The 24,017-nt window shown below is 44.1% G+C and overlaps 1 protein-coding gene across 2 annotated transcripts in view; it reads right to left on the reverse strand.

Annotated features, from left to right (window-relative positions):
* lgmn (legumain) overlaps positions 1-18,637 on the reverse strand; it is a 62,018-nt gene extending 43,381 nt beyond the window's left edge. The window contains exon 1 of one of the 2 annotated variants that reach the window (XM_072271664.1): positions 18,531-18,637. The gene's annotated coding sequence lies outside the window, so the exon portion shown is untranslated. The remainder of the gene's footprint in view (positions 1-18,530) is intronic. The other variant, XM_072271674.1, reaches the window with a different exon arrangement.
* Between the last annotated feature and the right edge of the window lie 5,380 nt (positions 18,638-24,017).

Here is a 24,017-nt window from a genome sequence, read left to right on the forward strand (position 1 = left end):
ACTCACCACTCTCTGCATAAAAAAAACTTACTCCTGATATCTCCTCTGTACCTACTTCTAAGCATCTTAAAACTATGCCCTCTCATGTTAGCCATTTCAGCCCTGGGAAAAAGCCTCTGACTATCCACACGATCAGTGCCTCTCATCATCTTATACACCTCTATCAGGTCACCTCTCATCCTCTGCCGCTCCAAGGAAAAAAGGCCAAGTTCACTCAACCTATTCTGATAAGGAATGCGCCCCAATCCAGGCAACATCATTGTAAATCTCCTCTGCACATTTTCTATAGTTTCCACATCCTTACTCTAGTGAGGTGACCAGAACTGAGCACAGTACTCCAAGTGGGGTCTGACCAGGGTCCTATATAGCTGCAACATTACCTTTCAGCTCCTAAACTCAATCCCACAATTAATGACGGCCAATACACCGTATGCCTTCTTAACCACAGAGTCAACCTGCGCAGCTGCTTTGAGCATCCTATGGACTCGGACCCCAAGATCCCTCTGATCCTCCACACTGCCAAGAGTCTTACCATTAATGCTATATCTTGCCATCATATTTGACCTACCAAAATGAACCACCTCATACTTGTCTGGGTTGAACTCCATCTGCCACTTCTCAGCTCAGTTCAAAGGTTCAAAGTTTCAATTTAATGTTAGAGAAATGTACACAATTCACAAAACATCCACAAAAACAGATAAGTGCCCCAAAGAATGAACGACTGTTAAACGTGAGAATACCAAAGTCCCCCCCCCCAGCTCCCCCCTCCCGTGCATAAGCGGTGGTGAGCAACAATTCCCCCCCCCACCGGCAAAACAAAAACCACACCCGCTACAGAGCACAATCGTGAGCCAAGTGATGGCAAAGACACAGACCTTGTAGTTACCCCAAAGACTATCGCAATTCATCCGGCATTCGGCAACCCACAGGCTCTCTCTCTCCCTAATAAGGGAGAGGGAGGTGTCCCCCATTTTCACAGCAAGCGGGAGACATAGCAACAAAGCTGGTTTACAATGTTAAAAAGTCTGTTTTGTTGCTTTTTACAAGCTCTGTGCCCAAAGATTGCAAAGATCTCAGGTCTTCATGCCCACCTCCAGAGCCCCGAGATCTTAGGCCTCCAAACACTAGGCCGTCTCTCAGGCCTACCCCTTGGTGTGCAGAACAACGGCCGGTCCTGAAACCCCAAGAACGGGTCCCATTCCCGCAAAGAACCGAATAGGTATTTCATTTTAGCAGCTCTGCAAGAGCAGTGCGTAGCAGTGGCAGAGGTTGCAGATGTTTGGCAGCACCTGCTTAAACTGAAGGAAGATAAATTCAGTCATGGAGCAAGGGGACCTGAACCACTGAAGACAGGAGAGATAGACAGGGCAGGCACCCTCTAATAGATAGGAAGGGTCACAAGGGGTGGTTGAAGCTGGAGGAGCCTAAGATAGAACAAGGAGGTCTCAAAGAGTCAGGAAACCCCCAGATAGGTTGGCCTATGATGCACCGGGAGAACAGAGTGTTGTGTCCCCCAGTGAGATATGTCACTGCCATTTACAAATGGATTGGAGGTCCTGACGTCGTGAAATACCTTTGAAAACTGTTATTAATGATGGGTTGATAAATTTCAAAGTCTTGAGGGCATGACTACTTTTGGTGGGGGGGAGAGAGTGTAATGCTCTGGTTAAGGTTTTTACTAGTATGCTATAGGCATTATACTTTAGCAGTTTTGTAAGAGCAGATGGTTCTGCTTTTAGCATGTCTGGGTTTGAGCTAAAGACAAGAGGCTATGTTGTTCAACATAGGAATGTTTTGTCAGCAATCAGGAGGTTTTTCTGACAGACCCTGGTGAGGATTGAGGTCTTTTCAGCAGGAAGATAACTAAGGGTGCTGTCCCTGGTGCACAAGGTGCTTGGTGCAGACGAATAGCTTCAAAAAGGAAGAACCAATACTCCCGTGGGGAGCCCATTTGTTCAAGGTGAATTTCATGTGACATTCGGAAAGTGGTGTGTGCTTTCACGCAGACTGTGGGTCCAGTGCGTGAGTTAAAGGTAACTTCAAGACGAGCTCCAACTTATGTGCACATTTGGACTGGGTTAACTGTAGATGGGCCCTTTTGATTTTTGTCCTCTTCTTTTTCCTACTAACTGTTCATTAAAGCTGATATTTGTAAATATACTTTCTTTATAATTGTATGCAGTGCACAATCTGTTATTTCTTGCCGACGGCTGACTACATGGGGGTAGTACTTACACGGATTGGGGTTCAGGTGGTGGAGATGTCCCAGCTTTCCGGATTTGCTGGGACCCAGGTCATACTGACCCTAGACGTACGGAGTTTGAGAAAGGTGATTTTGTCACTGCTGAGTCCAGTGGCTGTTAGCAAGTGGCTAATAAGCCCCATCTCTAGTGACACCCAGTAAAAAGGGATTTCACTTATAATAAGCAATTCACTTCTAAAATTAAGCCTGTAATCGCTCAGCCGCCCCCCTTGGTACCAAGCACCCACCCACTGCCTCCTTTGTCTTTATTGCCCCCTTAGAAACTCCCACTGCCCCCAAGGGCAATATCATCCACGTTGAGGAATTGTGGTCTTAGACCATCACATGCATCTCAGAGTCAGACTGAGAAGTTCAAGCTCAGAATTTCTATGCCTGCAGTGATAGCTGGCATTGTCACAGTAGATCATGCAGGTTGGGGTCATGCAGAAGCTTCGGGTGTTCAGGCAGAGAAAGAATAGCTGACTTACAGTCAAGCAAAGGGAGGCAATTTGGTGGCAGACATCCCACCTCTCCTGGAAGTTCCGGGAGTCTCCTGCAAATTGATGGTGCTACCTCCCTGAAATGAGTTTCTGCAGGGTGGGATGTCTGTGGTGGTATGGTGATCAAGGAGCACATCCTTCTCTTAATTGGTAATCTGCTCTCACGATGGGCAATAGCAATGGTCAGTAACTCCCCAAAAACATATAATCAGAGCCAAGGTGCCTCAAAACTTTGTAGAAGGCAAAAGAGCAAATAAAAATAATGAAGGATTTAATACCTAGTGAAATAGGCAGGGATTTATAGCCAGGTACAATTCTTCTGTTGCACGTTACTTCCCCTTCTCCAACCTTTTTATTGTGGCTTCTTCCCCCTTCCCTTTCAGTCCTGATGAAGGATCACGGCCTGAAATATCGACTGTTCTTTCATTTTCATAGTTGCTGCCTGATCGCAAGCATTTTGTGGTTTCTGTGTTTATGGCTTTTCACTTCCCTTATGCCAGGATCAAGCATGTCACCGACCAGCTGCAGAACACTTGATGTGGAAAGTGAGCAGCCAAGGTCCTAACCCACTCTCAACACTGGCCTAGCAGAAGTAATGAGACATTTCAAATGAATTTCATGGAGATGTTGGTGGGGGGGGGTGGGGGGGGGAATGTCAGGGCCTCAAGGTAGACATCAATGGATTTCTCTGGGTGCCCATGCAAGTGTAGAGGGAGGATAGTGCAGCTGAGCATGTGGCTGAAAATATTGTTCAGAAGAACTACGAGTGTTTCTGGAGAAGGTGGAAACCACACCAGCCAAACTAGTTACATCCTAGATAGGACTGGAATCAGCAACCTCGGAGGGATAGATTCTGAGTGGACTTGGAGGATTTAAACTTGTTTTGCAGGGGATCTAGAGTTAGAGCATCTGTTCAAAAGAGACAAAACAGGCGATGCAAACTAATGAATAAGTGTTTGAAGGTAAAGGAGCAGAAAAGAAAAGTTTATAAAATAAACGAGTTCCACAGCACTGACTGCATCAGGGTTCAATGAAATAAACATAGTTAAATTATTAGGATATTGCTCAGCATCTTGTATGCATAGCTCCACCAACATTTTGTTTCAGCTCTCAGCCCGCTTTCAAAGTTTATTTAAAAATCCTTTAGGTCTTTCACCATGAACTAGAACATAAAGTCTGCTAAGTTCTTCGGAAACCATACAAACTGCCTTACTAACCACTTTAATGTTGGCTTACTTACAGCCAAATGTGTTCCCGGTGTAGGTCGGGCTACATGCCTCTAAAATTGATTTACTTTCATGCAGCTGTTTCCTGTCAGACTTTTGCAAAAAGTAAATCACACCTGTGTTATAAAACGGCAAGTTCTGACAGAACGCCTACTCGTTCTTTTCATTCTGTTAGACAATTACATGAATGGTGAACACGACCAATATACACTCCCACCAAAACATCAGTGATTCCCAGCAATCAATGTTTATAGCAAGAGTAAAGAAACAGGGTTAATGTTAAACACTAGAAGGTCTGCAGATGCATCACACACACAGAATGCTGAAGAACTCAGCAAGTCAGACAGAACCTATGGAAATGAATAAACAAAACTGGACAGGAAGGGGCAAGATTCCAGATTAAAACAATGGGTGGGAGGGGGGGAGTGTGAAGGGAAAGGAGGAAAGCTAGAAGGTGATTGGTGAAACCAGGTGGGTAGGAAAGAGGAAGGGCTGGTAGAGGAAGGAATCTGATATGAGAGGAGAGTGGACCATAGGAGAAAGGGAAGGGGATTCAGAAGGAGGTGACAGGCAGGTGAGAAGAGGCAAGAGGAGGAGGAAGGGGGAGAGAAATTTTTTTTTTTAAAACCAGAAGCAGAAATTGATATTCATGCTATCAGGTTGGAGGCTACCCAGACAGAATACAAGGTGTTGCTCCTCCACCCTGAGGGTGGCCTCATCTTGCCACGAGGCCATGGACCAACACGTCGGAACGGGAATGCAAATTGGAAATAAAATGTTTGGCCACCAGGAAGTTCCGCTTTTGGTGGATGAGTAGAGGTGCTCAATGCAGAGGTTGCCCAATTTACTTCAGGTCTCACCAATGTGGAGGAGGCCCTATCCAAAGCACCGGACACAATAGACAACCCAAACAAATTCACAGGTAAAGAGTGACATATTTAATGTTATCAATTCAAGTTATTGATCGTTCCAACAGAGCTGAAGAGCTACTGACCCGAATCATTCAACCTGCTTAGTGAGGGGGTAAGAGAGTGAAGAAATGAGTAAGAGATGCAGAACACTGTAGTTGTTGGAAATGTGAAATTAAAAATTCATCAAATCAGATAGAATCAGTGGAGCGAAAAAGAAAAAAAGTTAAAGCTATAGGTGGACGACAGGAGACAAAGTACATTTGGTTCCAGAGAAATGAAGGCTTTGGTGACTTTAACTTTTCACATATTGACTGAGGCTCCAATACTGTAAAAGGGCTAGATGGGAAAGAGTTTGTTAAATGTGTTCAGGAAAATTTCCTCAATCAGTACATAGAAGTCCTAACTAGATATATTATCAGGGGATGACACTGCACAGGTGACAGAAGTTTGTATACAGGGAACATTTTGCATCTAGTGATCATAATGCCATTAGTTTCAAGTTAATTATGGAAAAGGATAAGTTTGGTCCTTGGGTTGAGATTCCAAATTGGACAAAGGTCAATTTTCATGGGATCGGAAAGGATCTCATAAATGTGGATTGGAACAGGCTACTTTTTGGCAAAGGGAAACCCAGTAGTATGAATGGCAGCGATGCTTCACTACCAGATGAACTCAACGCCTTCTATGCATGCTTTGAAAGGGAGAACACAACTACAGCTATGAAGATTCTTGCTGCACCTGATGACCCTGTGATCTCTGTCTCAGAGGCCGATGTTAGGCTGTCTTTAAAGAAAGTGAACCCTCGCAAGGCAGAAGGTCCCGATGGAGTACCTGGTACGGCTCTGAAAACTTGTGCCAACCAACTGGCTGGAGTATTCAACAACATTTTCAACCTCTCACTGCTATGGGCAGAAGTTCCCACTTGCTTCAAAAAGGCAACAATTATACCAGAGCCTAAGAAGAATAATGTGGGCTGCCTTAATAACTATCACCCGGGAGCACTCACATCCAGTGATGAAATGCTTTGAGAGGTTGGTTATGACTAGACTGAACTCCTGCCTTAGCAAGGACTTGGACCCATTGCAACTTGCCTATCATCACAATAGGTCAATAGCAGATGCAATCTCCATGGCTCTTCACACAGCTTTAGACCACCTGGACGACACAAACACCTACGTCAGGATGCTGTTCATCGACTGTAGCTCAGCATTTAATACCATCATTCCCACAATCCTGATTGAGAAGTTGCAGAACCTGGGCCTCTGTACCTCCCTCTGCAATTGGATCCTCGACTATCTAACTGGAAGATCACAATCTGTGCAGATTGGTGATAACATATCCTCTTCGCTGACAATCAACACTGGCGCACCTCAGGGGTGTGTGTTTAGCCCACTGCTCTATTCTCTATATACACATGACTGTGTGGCTAAGCATAGCTCAAATACCATCTACAAATTTGCTGATGATATAACCATTGTTGGTAGAATCTCAGGTGGTGATGAGGGGGTGTACAGGAGTGAGATATGCCAACCAGTGGAATGGTGCTGCAGCAACAACCTGGCACTCAACGCCAGTAAGACAAAAGAGCTGATTGTGGATTTCAGGAAGGGTAAGACGAAGCAACACATACCAATCCTCATAGAGGGATCAGAAGTGAAGAGAGTGAGCAGCTTCAAGTTCCTGGGTGTCAAGATCTCTGAGGATCTAACCCAGTCCCAACACATTGATGTAGTCATAAAGAAGGCAAGACAGCGGCTATACTTTATTAGGAGTTTGAAGAGATTTGGCATGTCAACAAATACGCTCAAAAACGTCTATAGTTGTACCGTGGAGAGCATTCTGACAGGCCGCATCACTGTCTGGAATGGAGGGGCTGCTGCACAGGACCAAAAGAAGCTGCAGAAGGTTGTAAATCTAGTCAGCTCCATTTTGGGCACTAGCCTACAAAGTACCCAGGGTATCTTTAGGGAGCGATGTCTCAGAAAGGTAGCGTCCATTATTAAGGACCCCCATCACCCAGGGCATGCCCGTTTCTCACTGTTACCATCAGGTAGGAGATACAGAAGCCTGAAGGCACACACTCAGCGATTCAGGAACAGCTTCTTCCCCTCTGCCATCCAATTCCTGAATGGACTTTGAAAACTTTGGACACTACCTCACTTTTTTAATACAGGTGTCCCTCGCTTTTCGAACATCCACTTTACGAAACCTCACTGTTACGAAAGACCTACATTAGTTCCCTGTTTTCGCTAACAGGTGTTTTCACTGTTACGAAAAAAGGCAGTGGGCGAGAAAAAGCAGCGCGTGATAAAAGGCAGCGCGCCTGAGCAGCTGCTCTCCCCCGGATTCGGAACGGCATTCTTGCCAGCATAAACACGTGCTTGTGAGCAGCCGTTTGCAAGATGAGTTCTAAGGTGTCGGAAAAGCCTGAAAGAGTTCGTAAGGGTGTTACACTTAGCGTAAAACTAGACATAATTAAGCATTTCAATTGTGGTGAATGAAGTAAGGACAAAGTGAGTTTGGCTTGTGGAAGTTGAGGAAGATGATGTCAAAGAGGTTTTAGCATCCCATGCCCGAGAACTGATAGATGAAGAGCTGATGCAATTGGAAGAGGAAAGGATAACAATCGAAACCGAATGCAGTAGCGAACGGACCGTAAGTGAAGTCGTCCAGGAACTGAACGTGATGCAACTGCATGAGATTTTCACTGCAATGATAAAGTACCACTTTAATTTTGAAAGGGTACGTCGATTTAGGGCATATTTGCAGGATGGTTTGAGTACTTACAAAGAACTGTATGATAGAAAAATGCGCGAGGCTAGCCGTCAAGCAAGCCTTCAGCTGACGACGAACCTTGATCTTCGACATTGAGGCAGGCAAACATAGAAGATGACCTGCCTGCCCTGATCGATAATGAGATAACACCCGAGTGTCCCACCACCCTAACCCCTGGGCCACGGACAGATACCAATTCGCGGAGAATGCAGCGGTAGCCAGGACGCACCCAGCATATCTTTAAGAGCCAAAATAAACAAGCTAATTAATTAGGTGCCGCCCAACATGTAAATGTCGGCCCAGATCAGAGGTGACGCATCGCCTCTGATCTGGGCTGACATTTACATACTGGGCGGCACTTAATTAATTAGCTTGTTTATTTCGGCTTTTTTCTTAAAGATGTGTTGGGTGCATCCCAGCTATCGCTGTACCCCTGCATTCTTCGCGGATTGGTATCGGTTCGCGGCCCAGAGGGTGGGGGCCACTGCACCACCCCAACCTCCAACGACTCAGCCTAACACACCAGCACCAGTGTGCTCGGTGCTGTCCTGATTCCGGTAAGTGATACTACACTGTACATACATTTCTACTTTATATCGGCTGTGTATTTTTACATGTTATTTGGTATGATTTGGCAGCTTCATAGCTTAAAGGTTACTGGAGCGTGCTTGCGCCGTGTTTTTGCCGAGAGCGCTTGCGTGAGATTTTTGCTACGGAGAACAGTGCAGGCAATGATTGTAGATAAGTATTTATATAGGCTGTGTATTTATCATATCATTCCTGTTTTTATTTGGCATGATTTGGCTGTGTATTTATCATATCATTCCTGTTTTTATTTGGCATGATTTGGTAGGTTATTTTTGGGTCTGCGAACGCTCACAAAATTTTCCCATATAAATAAATGGTAATTGCTTCTTCGCCTTACGACCTTCCGGCTTACGAACCGTTTCATAGGAACGCTCTACCTTCGGATGGCGGGGGAAACCTGTATACAGTATTTCTGTTTTTGCACATTTTTTAATAATCCATTAAATACATGTAATTTACTTGTTTATTTATATTTTTATTTATTATTACTATTTTTTTTCTGTCTCTGCTAGATTATGTATTGCATTGAACTGCTGCTGCTGAGGTAACAAACTTCATGTCACATGCCGGTGATAATAAACTTGATTCCGATTGGTAAGTGGGAGGATTCAAAAGTGAAATTTTGAGAGTGTGGAGTTCATATGTTCCTGTCAAAATAAAAGGCAAGGATAACAGGTTAAGGGAATCTTAGTTTTCAAGAGATATTGAGACCCCGGTTAACAAAAAGGAGGTGCATAATAGGTATAGACAGGTAGGAGAAAATGAGGTACTTGAGGAGTACAAGAAATGCAAGAGAACAATCGAGAGGAAATCAGGAGAGCTGAAAGACACAAGGTTGTTCCAGCAGATAAAGTGAAGGAAAATAATAAGGATTTCTACAGATATACATGTTCTGACCAAAAGGATATCAAGGGAAAAAATTAGTCCTCTGGAAGAGCAGAGTGGTAATCTATGCATGGAGCCGAAAGAGATGGGGGAAATCTTAACTGGATTTTTTGTATCTGTGTTTACTTGGTAAATGGACACAGAGTCTACAGAAGTCAGGCAAGGAGGCAAGGCAGCAGCAAGGTCATTGACAGTATACAAATTACAGAGGAGGAGGTGTTTGTTGTCTAGAGGCAAATTAGAGTGTATAAATCCCCAGGACCTGATAAGGTGTTCCCTCAGACCCTTTGAGAGGCTATTGCAGAAATTTCAGGGACCCTAGCAGAGATATTTAAAACATTCTTAGCCATGGATGAGATGCCAGAGGATTGGAGGATAGCTAATGTTGTTCTGTTGTTTAAGAAAGGGTTTAAAAATAAGACACAAAAGTATAGGCTAGAGAGCCTAACATCAGTCGTGGGAAAGTCATTGTAAGGTATTCTAAATGGAACAGATATCTAAGTATTTGGATAGACAGGCACTAATTAGAGATCAACATGGCTTTGTGTGTGGTAAATCATGTCTAACCAATCTTAAACAGTTCTTCCTCGGAAGTTACCAGCAAAGTTGTTGAAGACAAAGCAATGGATATTGTTTGCACGGACTTTAGCAAGTCATTTGACAAAGTTCCACATGGGGGTGGGCGGGGGGGAATGGCCAAGGTTCGGTCACTTGGTATTCAATATGAGCTGGTAAATTGGATTTAACATTGGCTCCGTGGAAGTGCTTGTAGATGGTTACCTCGGACTGGAGGTCGGTGAGAAATGGTGTGGTGTAGGGATCAGTGCTAATTATCATCTATAATCAGTGATCTGGACAATAATGCGGTAAAATGGATCAACAAATTTATGGATGACACCAAGATTGGGGGCATAGTGGACAGTGAGGAAGCTCTCAGCAGGATCTGGATCGGCTGGAAAAGTGGGCTGAAAAATGGCAGATGAAGTTTGATGCAGTTACGTGTGAGATGTTGCACTTTGGGAGGATCAAACAGGGTAATAGGGTACTGAGGACTACAGTAGAAGAGGGATCTGGGAATACAAATCCATAATTCCTTGAAAGTGGTGTCATAGGTAGATAGGGTTATAAAGAAAGTTTTTGCCACATTGGCCTTCATAAATCAATATATTGAGTACAGGAGTTGGAATGTTATGTTGAAATTGGTGAGGCCTAATTTCAGAATCAGGTTTATTATCACCAGCATGGGTCATGAAATTTGACAACTTAGCAGTAGTTCAATGATAATGCAGAAAGAAAAAGTAAACAAGTAAAGCAATTACAGTAATATATGTATATCAAATATATTAAAAAGCATGCAAAAACAGAAATAACATAAATTTTAAAAGTGTGAGGTAGTGTTGATGGGTTCAGTGTCCATTTAGGAATTGAATGGCAGAGAGGAAGAAGCTGTTCCTGAGTTTTAGAGTATTGTGTCCAGTTTTGGTCGCCTAACTACAGAGACAATTTAAATAAGATTGAAAGAGTACAAGAACGATGCCGGGCCTTAAGGACCTCAGTTAAAGGGAAAGGTTGAACAGGTTTGTCGGGCACATGGCCAAGTGGTTAAGGCATTCGTCTAGTGATCTGAAGGTCGCTAGTTCAAACCTCAGCTGTGGCAGCATGTTTGTGTCCTTGAGCAAGGCACTTAACCACACATTGCTCCAGTGTCTGTGCGAGGAGAGGCGCCCCACACAGACTTCCAATCTGCGCCTTATAAGGCATGAAAATGCCCAACACAGGCCTCTCATGGTCTGAGTCGACGTTCCCTCCCTCCCCTCCCCATTGAACAGGTTAGCTCTTTATTCCCTGGAACACAAAGGATAGAGGTGAGTTTTGATAGAGGTATACAAAGTTATGAGTGGTATAGACAGGGTAAATGCATTTTTCCACTGAGGTTGGGTGGGACAACTAGAGGTCATGGGTTAAGGGTGAAAGGTGAAATGTTTAAGGGGAACATGAGGGAGAAATTTCTTCACTCAGAGTGTGGTAAGTGGAAGTGGTGAATACGCGATCAATTTCAACATACATGAGAAATTCGGAAAGGTACATTGATGGGAGGGGTATGGAGGGCTATGGTCCGGGTGCAGGTCGATGGGACTAGGCAGAATAACGGTCTGACAAGGACTAGGCGAGTCAAAGAGCCTGCTTCTGTGCTGTAGTGTTCTATGACTCTATAAAATAGCAGGAATAGGAGTTCAACAGGAAGATCAATTAAAAAATAAAAATATAGTATGTACAGGTAGAATTTGTGAGATAATTCTAAATGAATACTTTGCATTCACCTTCACAAATCAGCAGGGCCATGTACTGTAGTTAAGGAGAGAAAGTAGGAGTTCGACATGATAGGGGAGGGGGGAGAAGGATGGAGACAGAGACAGAGACAAGCATTTTACCGTGGCAAGGGAATGCCTGATAATGGTAGGACACAGAGAAATGCAGATGGAACTCGCAATGCATGTTTTCAAATCCCTGAATGAAAGACAGCAAATAATTAAGAGAAATACTTGCCATTTTAGCTGAAGCATAAACTAAAAGGGCTGAGAAGTCATGCTAGACCTGTGTAAAACACTGGTGAAGCTACAATTAGAATATTGTTTACCATATACCGGAAAAGATTGAAACAAGAATATTGCGAATATGACAAAAACTAGAGAAAATGTTCATTAAGGATTTTCTTTTATATCAGAAGAAATATGGGGTCCACGTCCAGAAATCCCTCAGAGTTGGAATGCAAATTGATTAGGTGGTAAGAAGGTGTATGGTGTGTTGGCCTTCATTAGTCAGGGGGGTGGGAATCAGAGATTAGGGTAGGAGGACAAGGGCATGAAGCTATGTGTTCTGAGTTGCTGAGGAAGGACAGGCAGGGGGCAAAACATAAATGTAGCCAGTTAGAGGGGTTGAAATGTGTCTACTTCAATGCTAGGAGTATTAGGAATAAAGAGGGATGAACTTAGAGCATGGATCAGTACGTGGAACTGCGGTGTTGTGGCCGTTACTGAAACTTGGCTGGAAGAAGGGCAGGATTGGCTGATGCAGGTAACAGGGTTTAGGCGTTTAGAACAGTGGGGGTGGGGGGAGTAGCATTACTGGTCAGGGATAGTATCACGGCTATGGAAAGGGAGGATGCTGCAGAGGGAGTGTCCACTGAGTCGGTGTAGGTGAAAGTCAGAAATAGGAAAGGATCAATCACTGTGCTGGCAGTAGTCTATAGGCCCCCAAATAGCCCTTGGGACACCGAGGAGCAGATAAGCAGGCAGATTTTAGAATGGTGCAGGAAATACAGGGTTGTAGTTATGGGTGATTTCAAATTCCCTTATATTGACTGGCACCTCCTGACTGCAAGGGGGATAGATGGGGCTGAATTTGTCAGGTGCGTTCAAGAAGGATTTCTGACACAGTCTGTGGACCAGCTGACGAGAGGAGAGGCCATACTGGATCTAGTTCTGGGTAATGATCCTGGTCAGGTGGCAGACCTCTTGGTGGGGGAGCATTTTAGTGAGAGTGACCACAACTCCCTTAGCTTCAGCATCACTATGGAAAAGGATAAAAACAGACAAAATGGGAAAGTGCTTAACTGGGGAAGGGCTAACTATGAGGGGTTGAGGCAGGAACTAGCGAGAGTAAATTGAAAACAGATGTTCAAGGGTGAAAGCACAGAAGTAATGTGGAAGAAGTTTAGGGACCACTTGGGCTGGGTTCAGGATAGGTTTGTCCCACTGAGACAAGGAAAAAATGGTAGGAAAAGGGAACTGTGGCTGATGAAACACGTGAGGCAACTTGTCAAGAGGAAGAAGGAAGGATAAGTTAGATATAAGAAGCAGGAAGGGCTCATGAGAAATATAGAGTAGCCAGAAAGGAGCTTAAGAAAGGACTTAGGAGAGCTCGAAGGGGCATGAGAAGGCCTTGACATGTAAGATTAAGGAGAACCCCAAAGTGTTCTATGCGCATGTGAAGAACAGAAGGATGACAAGAATGAATGTGGGGCCGCTAAAGGACAAAGAAGGCAACATGTGCCTGGAGGCGGAGGAGGTTGGAGAGGTCCTAAATGAATACTTTGCTTCATTATTCACAAGTGAAAAGGACCTTGATCAGGGTGAGGTCGAAATAGAACAGGCCCATGTGCTGGACAATGTGGAGATTAAAGAAGAAGTAGTGTTGGATCTTCTCAAAAACATCAAGATTGATAAGTCCCCAGGGCTGGACGTGATATACCCCAGGTTGTTGTGGGAAGTGAGAGAAGAGATTGCTGTAGCAGTAGCTATGATCTTTGAATCCTCTTTGGCTGCAGGGGAGGTGCCGAAGGATTGGAGAATGGCAAATGTAGTTCCCTTGTTTAAAAAATGGTAATAGGGAGAATCCTGGGAACTACAGACCGTTAAGTCTTACATCAGTGGTCTACAAACCATTGGAAAGGATTCTTAAGGATAGGATCTACGAGCATTTGCAGAAGTACAACCTACTCAAGGATAGTCAACATGGCTTTGTGAAGGGAAGGTCGTGCCTCACAAGCCTAATTGAGTTTTTTGAAGAGGTAACAAAAGAAATTTATGAGGGTAGGGCTGTAGATGCGGTCCACATGGATTTTAGCAAGGCATTTGACAAGGTCCCCCACAACAGACTCATCCAGAAAGTCACGATGCATGGGATCAGTGGAACCTTGGCTGCTTGGATAAAAGATTGGCTTACAGGAAGAAAGCAGAGGGTAGTAGTGGAAGGAAAGTATTCTGCCTGGAGGTCAGTAACTAGTGGAGTGTCACAAGGATCTGTCCTGGGACCCCTGCTCCTTGTGATTTTAATAAATGACCTGGATGAAGAGGCAGAAGGATGGGTGAGTAAGTCTGCGGATGACACGAAGATTGGAGGAGTTGTGGATGGAGCTATAGGTTGTCGAAGGTTACAAGAGGATATAGACAGGATGCAGAGTTGAGCAGAAAAGTGGCAGATGGAGTTCAATCCAGAATAGTGTGAGGTGATGCATTTTGGAAGGACAAACCAGAAGGTTAATGGTCGGTTACTTAAGAGTGCGCATGAACAGAGGGACCTTGGAGTTCAAATCCATACATTCCTCAAGGTCGCTGCACAGGTTGATAGGATAGTTAAGAAGGCCTATGGGATGCTAGGCTTCATTAATAGGGGGATTGAGTTCAAGAGTAGAGAGGTCATATTGCAACTCTACAAATCTCTGGTGAGACCACACTTAGAATATTGTGTTCAGTTCTGGTCATCTCATTATAGGAAGGATGTGGAAGCTATGGAGAGGGTGCAGAGGAAATTTACCAGGATGTTGCCTGGATTGGAAAACAAGTCTTATGAGGCAAGGTTAGCAGAGCTGGGACTTTTCTCTTTGGAGCGTAGAAGGACGAGAGGGGACTTGGTAGAGGTCCACAAGATTATGAAAGGCATAGATAGAGTGAATAGCCAGTACCTGTTTCCCAGGGCACGAATAGCAAACACCAGAGGGTATGTGTACAAAGTTAAGGGAGGGACATCAGGGGTAAGTTTTTTTTTTATAAACACAGAGGGTTGTGGGTGCCTGGAATGACTTGCCACGGATGGTAGTGGAGGCTAAAATATTAGGGGCATTTAAGAGCCTCTTGGACAGGCACATGGATGAAAGAAAGAGGGTAACGGGGTAGTGTGGGTTTAGTACTTTTTTAAAGGAATATATGGGCTGGCACAACATCGAGGGCCGAAGGGCCTGTACTGTGCTGCAGTATTCTAGTGTCTTCTAGACTGAGGTCAACAGCTGCAAGATAATATTGCAGCTCTACAAGATTGGCTAGACCACACTTGGAGCATTGTCTTCAGTTGTTATTGCCTTATTATAGGAAGGATGTGAAAGCTTTAGAAGGGGGGGGGAATAGGGGATTTACCACATGAATGAAAGAAAAATGGGAGGTGCAGCTATTTGAGAGGAAAGGGTTAGATTGATCTTGAAATAGGTTAAAGAGTCAGCACAAAATTGCAGGCTGACGGGCCTGTACTGTACTCAGTTTTCTATGTAAACTGAAGGGAGAGTTACAGCATATATAAACTTGTAAAGGAGCCAAAGCTAAACAGAACAGTCAGTCACTAGAAGTGAAACAAGAAGAAAAAGATTAAGAGGGTTGAGGAGTTTCCCCTTTGCCCTGTTTCTACACCTCCCTCTCACCAACCTCACAAAGAGGGTGGTAGGATCCTACAAGTCACAACATCGAAGGGTAGCTGAGAAAGAGCCCTACACCATGTTAAAAAATAACTTGAATATGCAAATGAAGAGCTGCAACCTACAAGGCTGAGGAGGAGGATTAAGGTAGGTTGCTTTATCCGTCAACACCAATATGATGTCCAACCAGCTGCCAACTTGGATTTGTTTCAGTTACAAGTTCTGAAGTAGCTTTATGTGAATTATCAACCCACTACTCTTCAGGGTCCACTGTGTGTTTCCACCATTCTTGCCCTTTAGCTCAAAGTGCAGTTCCACCACCAAGCCTCTAAGGAGTATGACAACACACCAAGTTATCAGAAGATTGATGCCGATAAGAGAGAGACAAATGGGGGAAACATTCAAAATGCTAATAAGAGAGAGACGAGAGAGATTAACGAAAAGAGACACAGTTCCGAGTATTGTTTAGACCGGTTGCTTTGAACTTGAACTGTTTGAAGTTTGATGGACAGGTGATACCCCAGCAGGGGGATAAAAGGAACAGGTTCACTAAGGCAAGACACACCACGACACGATGAGGTAACGAGACCCTGGAAGTGCGGTGCCACCCCACAAGTTGGTGGGAGTTTTGGAGGTCTGATCGCGGGACCAACCATAGATGCACAGGGTGAAAAGGCACAATCGGAGGGAACCTGGTGTGTGTGTGTCCGCCCTTGCCTGGGTGCTGGGTTCACCGCAGAAGAACGATCGTATCCGGAACGGAGGGGTCACAGTCGGTGACCTCAGAAGACATTACAAAGGGCTCGCCCGAAAGCTAACTGCGAGGAATATCAAAGGTCTGTTGAATCTGATTTGAATATCATCATTCGCTCTCTCTCTCTCTCTCCCCCCAACGGCACAACAGCGATTACTGCGAACTGAACTAAACTCTGTGTCACTTGAGACTGATCATTTTACCCCTAGACTGCGATAGAGCTTGATTGATCCTATTATCCTAGTCCTGTGTACATGTGTGTTTTATCATTGCTAACCCGTTGCATTTATATCCTTACGTTTAGAGTACTGTGTTACTTATTTCTTTAATAAAACTTTCTTAGTTCCAGTAATCCAGACTCCAACTAAGTGGTCCATTTCTGCTGGTTTGGCAACCCAGTTACGGGGTACGTAACAGGAGAATTGGGTCCAGAGAGTTAACAAATCAGCCATAATGAAATGGCAGAGACTCAATGGGCCAAATGGTCTAATTCTGCTCCCATTGCCTTAAATCCAATGCCCTCTCTCAATTACAGGGAGTTGAAAACATGTATTGCAAGTTCCCTTCGAATTTCTGTGTCCTTTCCCTAGCCACAGTGAAACACTTGATGGTTCATCTCTCTCTCGCTCTCTCTCCCTCCCTCCTCGTCATGTCGACCTCACCGGAATCAGGTTTAATATCATTGGCATGTGACGTAAAATTTGTTTCCTTAACTACTATGTCCCCATGGTCCTGCTCATGGAATGCAACAATCATGTTGCATTCTTTCTAAAGGAGAGTGCTGTAAGGGAGGCACTGGTAGCAGACCCAAATGCACTGAAGTTCTAGAAAAAGGACTAGGTTCCTGGACGTGGCTTGGACAGGATGAGAGACCCTGGACAGGACGAGGGAATTCCAGCACCGGGCTGGGCGAGGAATCTTCAGCACAGGATGTGGTTCTTGAACCAGGTTTGGCTCAGCTCTTGGACTCAGCTTGGTTGGGTACGGAGCCAGGACTCCTCCTTGGAGCGCAGGGCCGGGACTCTTCCTAGGACGCAGGGCCGGGACGCTTTCTAGAACGCAGGGGCAGGATGACTGCCAAGGATTTGGATGGGGACGATCCAGCACAGGACAAGGAATCTCCAGCCAGGCAAGGACACGAAGCTCAGACTTGGACAGGGCTGGAACAAGGTGCCTGAACTTGGTCTTGGAACACAGAGCCTTGGATTTGAGCACAGGAACAGGGAACACAGAGTCAGGACCCCTCCTTGGGAAGCACAGGACGCAGGGCCGGGACTTGTACACTGAACACGGAGACACAAAGAGACAGTTTCAAACGATAGATAGTTCCTTCTCTTGGCGTGCCAAGGCTCCGGTCTCAGTCTGGTGGTTGAACTTGACGAGGTTGCAGGCAAAGGTTTCAGAAGGAAGCGGAAGGGAAGGGAAGGGAAGAGTCCAGCAGGGAATCCTTGGTTTGCGAGGTATTTATGTGCCATCCCACAACAAGAACCAGGTACCTCAATTAAGGCACCCAACAGAACAAGGGAGAAAACAGGAAAACCCAGAACAAGGATCGATGGACCAGACCGTGAGCTGGAATACAGATTTCACGGACCGGACCATGACAGAGAGCCCTGATATGCAAACTGTAACAGAAGTTAAAGTATCAGCCAGAGGATGGCGAATTTGAGGAATTTGTTGCCACGGGCGGCAGTGGAGGCCAAGTCATTGGGTGTATATAAGGCCGAGATTGATAGGTATCTGAGTAGCCAGGGCATCAAAGGTTATGGTGAGAAGGCAAGGGAGTGGGACTAAATGGGAGAATGGTAAAATGGCGGAGCAGATTCGATGGGCCGAATGGCCGATATCTGCTCCTTTGTCTTATGGTCTTATTATTTTGGGAGGCGTAAGCATTTTTAAGCACCTGCCTTGCAGAACAGGGAAACAGCAACCATTGTTGCTGTATGGGTACATCAAACTCCCCTGAACAAAAATGAAATGACAACCAAATAATCTGATTTTAGTAATGCTGATTGAGAAATAAATCTTGGTCAAGACGTCTGTGAACCCTCTTGCTCTTCTGGTACGTCTTTAAACATCTGTGAGCTCACAAAACTCAGTCTAAAAGACGTTTGCTTTAACGCAGCGTAATAACGTGAACTTTTTATGTGTCTGGATATTTGAACCCAAGTCTCCAATTAGTCACAAGCGCCCATTACAAAATACAAATTTCGTCATTGAGGTTCATTTTAACATCTGACTTTACGTGATTGGAAAACTGATCGTCAGGTTAATAATTTGTACCTTTCTATTTCCGTTGATTACCTATTGTATTCGAAAGATGTTAATAAGCTCTTGTCCCTTTTACTAACAACTCGACTCGTTCCACACCAAATAGCTTCCATTTGTAATACTGTGCAGTACTAAATATTATTAAACGTTGGAATCGCTTTAATTTAAAAGGCGGAGTGAGCGATCGCTTTTACCTTTCCGCGTCTCCTTTCCTTCACCACCCAGATCTCCTGCCGTCGCACTGATTGCTCGTCTGCGCAGACTCCGTTTATGCTCCAGTGAAAGAGGAAATTGCCATTGATTGACGCTTGCAATCTCCATTTAAACCCTCCCAACAATTCCCAGTTGCCGGCATCTCCCAATCGTGTGTTGACTCCATCATATTTAACAAAATACATGAATATCATGTTATCAGTTAACACCACTCCAGCTATAACGAGAAGTTATCACGAGTGCAGGAATTAAATTTCACCATCACGGTGGCTGCTGAGAATAAACATTACGGGAATTTAACAAGATCAACTATTATTGTCGCGAGTAGGAAAATAGGCGAGACAGCTGCGGTCGGGAGGTCATGTGAAATCGCTGGAAACGATCGCAGCGTCGTCGAGAATCAATATTATGATTTAAGAACTTCGGGAACCATTTTCGGGGGAAAACTTTTTTAAAAAAACTTTTGTGTAGGAAAAGCTGAACGTATCAATACAGTTTGATTAATACCTTATTTTCAAAAGGGATAAATAGGATTGAATTTATTTCAACCCCGAATATAACGAGGAGATCAAAGGGAGCTGGAATGGGAGATAAATACACTTTGTACGGTATGGTTAAGCACAAATTTAAATTATGGTGATCTGTGAATCAGATAAAGGGCGTGATTTTTCTTTCAAACGAACTCTAGTGGCAATACCAGGCCAGCAGAATACCTGTACACAAAGGAATTTCCCAATAATGTGGCAGGTTCCCAAAGTGCAACTTCCAGCATACTGCATGGTAGGATATCCCCACGGCCTCCACAACTCTTTCTTTCACTATCTCCAATATATTTCTTTAAAAAAAAACATGTAAACATAACGCAATATGGTTAGAATGCTTATAACGCAAATTCAGTGAGAGCGAATTTTATTCCATTCCTTTCTATTCCAGGCAGTGAGTTGTAAATTCCGGAAAGGCGACTATCAGTTGCACAGAATGCCTGAAAGTGAGGATAACCTGTACACTATTTTTTTCTCCATAATTCTACATCGCTACGCTTACACTGCTATCATACAGCCTCTCGCTCGACGTCAGATAAAGCAAAGAGCTACAGAAGGAAGAAATCCAGGTCCATGACCCAACCCTCATTAGGGGATCGGGAGGAAGAGGGGGTCAATAACTTGGCGTTATCATATCGGAGAATCAGTTGTGGGGCCAGCATTTCACTGCCGTCACAAAGAAGGCACGGCAGCGTTCTACTTTCTTATAAGTTTGCGCAGATTTGGCATGCCTTCTAAAACTTTCACAAATGTCTATGGAGGCAAGGTGGAGAGCATACTGAATGGTTGCGTCACGGCCTGGTTTGGAAGCACCAACGGCCGAGAGCGGAAAAGCCTACAAAGTAGTGGATACAGTTCAGTCCATCACGGGAGAAGCTCTCCACACAATTGAGCACATCTATATGGATCACAGTGAAGGCAGCATCCATCATCAAAGACCCCCACCATCCAGGCCATGCTCTCCTCTCACTGCTGCTGTTGGGAGGGAGGCACTAGTGTCCCACACCACCAGGTCTAGGAACTCTTCAACCATCAGGCTCTTGAACCAGTGAGAGACTATCCTTACCTACCTCAGCACTGAACTAATTCCACAACCTATGCACTCACTTTCAAGGACACTACTATTGACGGTCTCAGTGTCATATGTTATGCTTTTATGTGTTTATTTATTTATTTAAAGTTTGTCTTTTGCACCTTGGTTACTTGTCAGTCTGCGGTTGTGTGCAGTTTATTTTTCTTTTGATTCTATTGCACTTCTTTGTTCTACTGTGAATGCCTGCAAAAAATAACATCTTCAATAATAAGTTTACTTTGAACCTAAGAGTCCCCACATCAGGCATTATTATCTGGTTTAGTGGTACAGTAAACTACAGCTGAAAAGTTGATTGGGTTGCTGTCTGCCATCACTGCAGGGCTTGTATGTGTCCAGGACAAAGAAGCGGGCAGGAAAAATCATTGCAGACACTACCCACTCAGCAAACTGCCATTTCCAAAAGATCTCTTTCAGATAGCACTATGTGCTTATCAAAACAAAAACTTCACGTCATCTTAAAAGTTTTTTCCTGCCGTCTATTAATCTGATCAACTATCCTACTTAGCTCCATACCCTCACCCCCCCATTTATTGCCTCAGTCACTGAACTGCACTATAAACACTTTAAACCACCCTTTATAATGGTGCAAACAACAGGAATTCTGCAGATGCTGGAAATTCAAGCAACACACATAAAAGTTGCTGGTGAACGCAGCAGGCCAGGTAGCATCTCTAGGAAGAGGTGCAGTCGACGTTTCAGGCCGAGACCCTTCGTCAGGGCCTGCTGCGTTCACCAGCAACTTTTATGTGTGTTGCTTTTATAATGGTGCTTACATTGCTGGTATCCATGTACACTTGATCTGTACTTCTAACCTTTTAATAGAATTCTTTTTTCTGTATAATTGTTGAATATAGTCATTTTTGATGCCCGTCTTACCAAGACACCAACAGTTATTTCCTAATATATACAGTGAATAAAGTTGATCTTTGAGTTGATCCTTGATTAGTTCTAGCAGTATTCATCAGAATGATCCTAATTTATGAATAATTCTGGGCAATCCTGATCTCAGCAACGATAGGGAAAGGGGAATAAAGAAACTACCCCAGCAATGTCCAGATTTGTGAACCTTGGTACAGCACTGATCTTCCAGTTTCCACATAACCAAAGCTAATATTTTTGACTCCCATTCACCACCCTCTGACTGATAAGGGCAAAGCATATCAGTGGATAAACTGATGGCCCATTCAATCCAAAACATCTGTGGTCTATTGTTGCCAAGAGAATGGTGATTGTCCATTTAGTTTAAGTCGGAGTGGTGTTGAGCAACAGAAATGGTTTTCATGCCACACCATGTCTTTTGTGTCTACAATCACAGCAGAACCTCTATTAGAAAAATAGAGGGCTATGTGCTAGGGAAATTCTAGGCAGTCTCCAGAGTAGGTTACATGGTTGGCACAACATTGTGGGCCGAAGGGCCTGTAATGTGCTGTAAATGTCTATTTTCTGTGTTCTAGAACCATGTGGCTGCATGGGCAGGGATAAAGTGAAGGTTTTGTATTGTCCAAAGAGGCAACATGAACGGCATTAACACTTTGTAAAATATTATATTGATTTAAAGAATGAATGCAGAAAAGGGTATACTGATTATATTTCCTGTATATATTGTGATTAAAGTATATTTTTGAAATAAAAATAATCCAATTCTATTACATATGTTGCCATTGCAGGTGCTATATCTGTCTGTCTGGTAATCTAGACTCTAAAAATAAATTGTATAATCATTGCTTCATAAGTTAAACAGGTAGAGTCACTATTCAGAAAGCCAATCAAGCATTCTAATCTACCAAGGTGACTCATGTTCACCCCCATCCCCCCACACTCCCCATCTACAGATAGATGGTACAAAGCATCATGCGTACACTATGAACTTATCTTAGTGACACACTGATATCCCATTATGTTTAGATTTTAGATTAACAAGCAACCTCCTGGAAGAACTCAACAGGTCAAGCTTGCTGTACCAAGGTTCACGAATCTGTTGGGGGTGGGGTGGAGGATGTTGAAGGCAAAAAGTTTCGTGCCCTGAAATTCTGAAGGGGCTCTCAACCTAAATTGCCACAATTCCTCTGCGTGCCCCATCCCATCCACAGATGTTGCTGAACTATGTTCCTCCAATAGATAGTTTGTTACTGGAGATTCCAACATCTGCAATGTATCATCTCTCCAGCTTTAGATTTTAATCCACGTTATGAAAGCCATTCTAAAAGTTAATTGTTTTTTAAACAGAGTATTTCATGTTCCACCACTTCTGTTTGGGAAAGAAAATCTTCCAACTTTCGATACTGGGTGCTGATTTAAGGGTTTTTTTTCTGACCTCATTGAAAATCCCTGAAAATTATGAACTGTGATTCATTTTCCTATTCCCTCCACACATCATAAAACATTTCCATCAGTGAAAGTGAAGTGGTTGCAACCAATAAAAGTCTAAGAAGTTACAACCCTCAGCAGCTAGCTGTGTTGGTTCTGATCTGAAAAGAGGATCAAGATAATTGAAACATGTTAAAATTTAGATTGAAATAGATCGGGGGTTCCCTACCTTTTTTATGCTTTGGACCAATGCTGTTAAGCAAAGGGTCCATTGACACCAGGTTTAGGAACCCCGGAACTAGATAGATCCTTCATGGTTCACCCTATGACACTGCCCTGAGAAACTCTTGCTGAGAAAGATGTTTGGATGATCGATTTCCAACACCACAATCATCTTCTATTGTACAGGGTATAAATTCTAAACTTTGGAGAGTTAATCCCTAGGTACTGTACCCACCAATTTCAGTTCTACCATGGCAGAAGCATCTACAGCCATGGTCAGGAGGAATTGTCACTGCATAATCCTTCTCAGCTCCCTCTTGCAATCCCCCTCAGCAGTCGACAGGCATTTACTCCCATGTCATATTTACATCACTCCCACTGTAAACAGCAAATGCTATGGCGTCATACAATATCCAGCACTTCAGAACTGGTTACAACTTTGGTTGAGTGTTTTCAGTACAATCCCAACAATGGCATCTACCCAATCAAAAGCAAAATTGCCCAGATACATCCTATACAGAGAAAGCAGGTCAATCCAATTAATCTATAGTTGGCCATAATTAAAACCACCCACTGTTGGTCTGACCAATCGGCCTCCATGCTGCAGGACTGCTTCGATGACGTCAACTGGAATATCTTCCATGATGAGGATGTCTCCGAGTTCACTGATGGAGTCACGTGCTTCGTCCAGAAGTGCATTGACGATGTTGTCCCCCAGAAGCTGGTCAGGGTCTTCCCGAACCAGAAACCCTGGATCAATAGTTCTGTGCGACCAGCACTTACAGCACGACATCGCGCTTACATCGCTGGAGCTCAACAAGAGCTCAAGAAAAGTAGCTATGATCTGCGCAAAGCTATCAAGACTGCGAAACAACAATTTGGGGAGAAGATTGAGTCAAGATTCACAAGGAATAGCACACACGACTTGTGGCGAGGGCTGTATACCATCGCAGACTTCAAAGCCAAACATTGTGGTGCTGCCAACATCGTGGCCCCTCTCCCAGATGAGCGCAATTGTTTTTACACTCGGTTCGCTCTCGCTAACTCTCTGCTTCCGAGGAAAGCCACCGCTACAACCTGCAACCTGGTCATCTCTGAGGCTGAGGTATGTAGATGTTTCCAACGACTGGACAATCACAAGGCTACGGGACCAGATGGCATCCCAGGGCAAGTATTTAGGATGTGCACAGCACAACTGGCAAATGTGCTTACAGACTTTTTTAAATCTCTCCTTCTCCCAGTGTAGAGTGCCCTGCTGTTTCAAATTATCCACCATTGTCCCTGTACCAAAAAAGACCAAGGTA

The sequence above is a fragment of the Mobula birostris genome, chromosome 1, assembly GCF_030028105.1.
Source record: "Mobula birostris isolate sMobBir1 chromosome 1, sMobBir1.hap1, whole genome shotgun sequence".
In the NCBI taxonomy this organism is placed as follows: domain Eukaryota; kingdom Metazoa; phylum Chordata; class Chondrichthyes; order Myliobatiformes; family Myliobatidae; genus Mobula; species Mobula birostris.